We start from the raw sequence: 7,065 nt of genomic DNA, 5'->3' as shown, positions 1-7,065 counted from the left end.
AGCATTCCACAGCACCGGGCCCAAATGGAGAATGCTTTTGAACATGCGAATCTCTCATTTGCTCTTGGGATCACTAGTAGACCAATACTTTCAGAGTGAAGGCTCCGGACAGGACATCCAATGGCTGAAATGTTATTGGATAGATACTTACCGTAAATATAAAAGCACACATCTGGAAGCAGCACAACCAGGGAGAAGCAATGAAAGGAAGCGGACAGACAATTATCTAATAAGAAATTATCTAATAAGTATTGATGGACCCAATATAATAAACATCACATGATACAGATATTTTGAGGCTAGTAGAGAAGACCTTGTAGGCCCTTACGGCCCACGACTTCAAGTCAATGAAGACCTCCCAAAGCCCTTTACAATGTGTTTACACCCATTCACACACACACACTCACACCAATAGCGGCCATGCAGCCACGCAAGGCGCCAACCTGCTTTTTGGGGGCATTAGGGATTCAGTGTCTTGCCCAAGGACACTTCGACATGTAACACAAAGGAGCCGGGAATCGAACTTGCAATCTCTTGATCCCAAGACGAGCGCTCTACCTCCTGAGCTAATGCCGCCCTAAGATTTTGTGCTTACCTGAGTAAGAATTATTTTTGCACCTACGAAAACAATCTCATCGATTGCAATAAATACATTCCCTTTAAGAAGTTGTCAACAAAATTAAAGGGCTTTCAAATAATCTCCGACCTGTTTCGGCAACCACCAATTTTTGCAACGATGTGAATAATAATTGCGAGTGCTCCGGCCTCCTCCCTAATGTTAGTTGCTTTGTTATTGAAATATCACATGTGAGATGAATTAGTTGGCTAATTAGAGCAGATATTCAACAGAAATAGCTCCAAAAGGTAATACATCACAGGGCTCAAAAATACAAAGCACTGCAATACTAATAGTGCTGTGTCACTTGCTTTCCTTACCTTTTCTCCGGAAACGCTTTCAGCTTGCTTACAGCTTATTTCTCCTGTATTTAGCAACGTGAAATACAATTAAAGGTGGCACACTAATAGCTGACACTGCAAGGATCAATTAGTCACCGGTAATTAGCAAATAAATAAGATGCTATGTTCATCAAGCTTCTAAAATCAAAATCATGAAGTGGCCCCTTTAGGTAGGAATGACTCATAACTGAATGAGTGTTTTTCATTCTATTTATTAAAATACACTTCTCACAAAACCAACAAAACTTTTGATGACCCAGAATTTCAGCAAGGATTAAGTCATTGCATAATCCAGAGTGGTTAAAAAAAGATTACCAAGCCTCTGCTTTCTTAAGTCCTTGATACTTTGAAAAAAATACATAAAAGGTTAACTGACTTTTTGGAATAGGTGGACAAGCGTTAATGTCCTAAGTGTGTTATTACCTGTTTTGTGTTTTCTTCATTTAAATTTTATTTGAATGTAGTGCACTAGGAGTGAAAATTAAGAGTTCATAATGAAGCAAAAATCTGTTACAAGCTGAAAGAAAACTAACAGCGTCTGCATTCAATGTCTGAAGACTCACTTTGTCTGATTTGTTAGGAGATAGAGAATATTCGTCTATGTAACACATTTTGTCTGGGCCTAATTTTCTTTTCTTTTTTACGGGGAAGGGTTGTGTACTCAACTTTAAATTGGGGTCATACGCAGCCCTAAAATACATTTTAATAGTAGAAGAAACTTATACATGCCAACTTGAACTAGGTCAAATGCATCACAGTAAAAGGCAAAACTAAATAAGGGACCCTAACTATATACTAAAGCAATGGTTCCCAAACTTTTGCAGTCTGGTGACCCTTCCTCCCCAGGGCGTTTTCTTCAGTTCCACGTCCGCTTCGTCAAAACCAAAAGAGGTCCAAACAAGTGATGTAACACCTTTCTTCGGTGCAAGCTTCGTTTCCTTCTCGTTTGTTGACTCTGTTGAGTCCGCCATGACACTCAATGAGCTCACACGGTGGGTGTGGCAGTGTGGTGCTTGCAAACTTTAATCGCGTTTATTGGCTTGTGTTATTATTAAAAATTGCCTCTGATTAGTCGGCGCATTTAAAACTCGAACAGTAACGATTGTGGTTGGCCAAAACTTCATCGCTCATTAAAAAAACTTGAAAAAACAGCAGTGCTTTGCGGTTTCACAACCGCACTACGTTTAAACTTCTGACTTCAACTTTGGACTACCGCCCCCCTACCACCCCCCTACAGCCCCCCTAACAAACCCCTACCGACCCATTCTTCCTCACCGTCCCCCAGCTCTTTCCACCGCCCCTTAGTAACTAGAGCATTAAAGACCAAGCTTGAGATATTGATTATGACTTCTGACATCTAATATTTTTAGGGTGGTGATAATGTTTTCGTTTGGTATCTAAGTATGTTTATGTTTGTTTGTTTATTTGTTCATCCGTGTGTCTATGTTGGCCTGGAGAGGGATGGGTGCCACCAGGCTGTACCTGCCCAAGACACACCACAGGAAATGGTGCCCCTACGACCCCTGTGGTTCAGGGATCCAACCAACCAACCAACCAACCAACCAACCAACCAACCAACCAACCAACCTACCAACCTACCAACCAGCCAACCAACCAACCAACCAACCAACCAACCAACCAACCAACCAACCAACCAACCAACCAACCAACCTACTCTTGTAAGAAAGGGAAGAAGTTTAAATATGACCACCATCTTTAACAGTCAGTCAGATAGGTTACCGTAGATGTAAACAATGTCAATGAAAGATTACAAAGCACTTTTGGTTTTGTTGGCTCAGAATGACAAACCACTTTTCACGTCAGACAACATTAATTATCAACATCATATTTTACAGGGAGTCAGTAAAGTTACTCAAGATGTGAAAACTGCCCAAAAAGCTGACATACCATTTTTTTGTTATGTTGACTGAGCAGCTTTCCCAGTAAGACAGTCTACTCTCCAAGTTCACAGGCCAGCTTCACAATCTTTAACAAACAACCAGGTAGGTCAATCTAGAGGTTAAGATTACCCCCCCCCCCTCCCATTTTTTTCATTACAATGCCTTGACAGGTCTTTTTTCTTCTGTTTCTGTTTTGTTCGGTGGATATCTTGTTATTAGTGCCCAATTGTTAGTTTGTTACTTTCTTCCTTGCTATTTCCATTTTGGGTTCTTTGTTTTTTTTTATGTGGACATTTTGTTGTTTTGTGAATCCTTGTTTGTCATTTCATTTTGTTAATAAATACCATCCCTTATTTTGAGAACCACTTCCTCCAAATCGTGCCCGCCCTACATGGGTCCATCAGCCTCTAAAACGTAACAATGTTTTTTTACTAAATTTATTTTTACAAAATAAGTCCATAAATGACAATACAGCTGCAGTTCATTTTCAGGGAATCAACAAATATATCCCCGTTGTACGAGGACAGAAAATACATCATTTTTCTTGAAAGTTTATCTTATTTTGTGCGGTGTCCAACTAAACCCACACCTGCACATCTTCTGAGTGTGTGATAAGTTTCCTTCCTCTAGACAGTTGACATTGCAATGAAAAGGTTGTGTACTGTATATGTGGCTGTGTAAAGGATGTTGAGTCTTTTTATTATATTCCAAGCTCTGGGGGAATATCTTTGCGTGTTGGCTCCCTCTCAGTCGAAAATATAACAATGGAAGCCCGGTTCAACTCCACCGGCCCTTGACTTATTTTTTTATTTTTTTCTTGAATCAATTCTCAATGGTGGACTTCAGTAAGCTCATTAGGTTCTCGCTAGGCACCGACTCCATTACTGCTGCATAATTACCACACTTGTGCCTCCAACCATCCCACACCACTGCACTTCTGTTTTGAAAGAAATGCCTTCGTTCCCAGTTTGACAATGATTATTGTTATAATAACATTACTTGGGAGCTGAACTCTGGATACACTGTTTACATTGTGTCAAAACACATCTGCTAACCGTACGCATTATCTTTGTTTAGCCACTTACAATGCAGTGTTGGACGCATTACAGAAAAAAGTCAGTTACAGACACTAGTTACTTTTTCTAAAAAATAATTCAGATCACTGAAACCTAAAACAAACATTTTAATCCGACAGTAATCATCTAGTTACAAATTACGGTATAAATACCATAGAAGCTGACCCCTACAACTGCTTTAAAATAGCCATTTAATAAAAGATATGGAAGAAAATGTGGACACCAAACCGCATATTGCAGCAATGCCTTCATATCTCTTGGCTTGTAGAATCTTGAGACTTGCAAACAAACACTAAGCCGAGACACCCGATATCGATTTTGTCGATGGGCTTTTAACCAGTCGAAAATCACCTTCATTTCTGGGTACTGTCCAATTTTTTTTTTTTTTTTCTACAGGCATGATGTTGTTTGGTTGGTTGGATCCCTTAACCATGAGGGTTCTAGGGGCAACATTTCCTGTGGTGTGACTTGGGCAAGAATGACCTGGTGGTGCCCATCTATCTCCAGGCCAACATATATTTCCACCCAGTCTCGAACCCAGGACTTTTTGCATGTTCGGTGAATGTGCTAACCAGTGCACTATTGCAAAAATAAATGTATAACTAAAAAGTGGTTGGGCGGGACGGTCATGGGATCAAATCCAGCTACCAGCCTTTCTGTGTGGATTTGCATTTTCTCACTGTGCCTGCTTGGGTTTCCTCCGGGCACTCTGGTTTCCTCCCACATTCCATAATAATGCATGTCAGGTTAATTGGCCAGTCAATATTGTCCCTAGGTATAAATGAGTGAGTGAGTAGTCTGTCTCTGTTTGCACTGCGACTGGCTGGCTTCTGGTTCAGGGTGTCCCCTGCCCACTGCCCGAGGACAGCTGAGATGGGCTCCAGCACCCCGCGGCCCTGCTGAGGATAAGACACGCACATAATGGGTGGATGGATAAAAAGTGGTTAAGTGTACCAATTGATTTCTTGTTGGTTTGGTGTATACAGAGTGTCTCTTTAAGCAAAAAGCAGCCCTAAAAAAGCAGTTGTAACAAAGTTTGGTTGTAAACCATATGCTCACCAATCCATTGTTTTACTGGCTTTCCTTGCACCGTTGGACATTTTCTAATCCGTTTTGTGGATTAGTTTGTGACTTCAATAAACACAGTCATAGGACTTAGGGAGATATGGAGAACATAAACATATCCATTCTTTTTCTGAATCGCTAAGCCTAAATATGAACTAGTATACAGTAATTCCTCGGTTATTGCAGGCAATGAGGACCAGAAACACCGCCACCCTACAAGCAAAGCCCCTGCTCCCCCAACGAAAATAGAAAATCTGTGATGTCGCCTCACACCTTTATGAAAGCCCCTAAGGGCCATACCTCAGATAACGTCCTTACCACAAAGGGTATACAACTGTAACAAAATAACAAATATAGAAGCACTAATAAAAACTTGGTGTGGGCTTGGTGTTCCAGTAGAGGACAGAGTCCAATAGTTTGTCAGGCAGAGGCAAACAAGTCTTCGGCACACTAGAAGAAACAAAAAGAGACATGGCAAGAAAGGCAACAAACCAGCAAAGAGCCAAGGAGACAGGGTGTTTAAATTGTGACAAGAGAGAGTCATGATAGAAGGGAAATCAAGTCAAGTGACTGCATCTGTGAAGAGATGAATTGAACCCGGAAGTGAGTGACCAAATAAGTGGGTAGAGAGAGGGGAGTGATACCATGCAAGGATACTAGCAGCACATGAAGAATCTCTTACTGTACCACCCTGAAAAGATCATTTCAAAGAAATACCAATAAATCTCAGCAGAATGTCTTTTTCAATATTGCACAAAATTAGTAACGATACTATATTCTTTCAATTTCCACATTTTTAGGTTCCAATTGCAAAAAAGGCCATTAGAGAAAAAAAATGGTATACTAAACTGTTTTGAAGACTGCTAACTTAAAATAGTGTTGCTCAACTGGTGGGTTGCTGCCCTAAAAGAGGGTCACGGACCCCTTTTCAGTTGGTTGCCGACCCCTTTTCAGTGGGTCGCAGGCCTTTTACGTGGCAAAATAATGCTAAGCAGAAGAAAAAAGGAGGGTCAATTACACTCCTTAACAGTAAATGGCGATCAGGCCCTTTCCGATTTCTTCTACCTGTTTAGTCAAACGATGCGGTTGAGAGGTACTACTTATCATTTTATCGTGATTTGGTTGGTTTTAATTCCCTTTTCTTCCTATAATAATGCATCCCAAGAAAATTAGTGATAACAATACTTTCATTGGATATACAGTATTTGAGAAGTGGAGTTTGTTTCTTTTTCTGGGTCGCAGTTTGTCATTAGGATGGAATGGTGGGTCCTGAAGTCAGACCAATTGAGAACCAGTGTCTTAAAAGAAGGCTCGTCTCAGCTATAACACCACCAACTGTAATAAATCTGGCCAGTTCTTACTCAATATAATGATGTGCGAATATTTATGGCTTGTAATAATAGGAGTCCATAGGTGTTTTATTATTCCATTCCATTTTTAAATGACACGACAGGAATTGTGATGTACCGGGATTGTCACATATGAACTTTTGCATTAGAACCCTATTGCCTTTATACAACAGTTATCGTTGCTTGAACATACTTAATCGCCTTCAGCAGCTTCTCTTGTGTGTGAAATTTACATTACATGTTTAATACATTTACATATGTTCCTCTGCGCTCCCATAGGAAATTGTACCCATCTATAGGCTCACATGAATACATGAGTGTTTGTGCTTTGTGTGTTTGTAAATGAATGCACAGATGGGATTTGGGTGGTGAGAATAAAGAGAGCAGCACTAGGAGAGTTTTTGCTCTCGCAGGATGTAGAAAAGAAACTGAAAAAAATCCATCCACATTTACACATGAACTGCTCCACACTTGCATGGACTTACATGAAACATTGCACAAATATCGGGTTTAGGAATAAAAAGAATATTTTTTTATTAATTGTGTGATTTTTAAAATAGTAACTACATAAGCATTAATCAAGTGAAATATAGATTACTGTTCAAACGTTCGGAAGCCGTACACAATAGTGTGTTTTCCTTGAAAAAGTCACACTTCTTTTATTAATCAAATGATTTGGAACATAAGTTGAAAGTAGAGTCAAGACATTGACGTTAA

Source organism: Urocampus carinirostris, chromosome 1 (genome assembly GCF_059441175.1).
Source record: "Urocampus carinirostris isolate Australia breed hairy pipefish chromosome 1, RoL_Ucar_1.0, whole genome shotgun sequence".
Classification (NCBI taxonomy): domain Eukaryota; kingdom Metazoa; phylum Chordata; class Actinopteri; order Syngnathiformes; family Syngnathidae; genus Urocampus; species Urocampus carinirostris.
The sequence above is the reverse complement of the archived record's forward strand: the minus strand, read 5'-3'. Positions refer to the sequence as shown.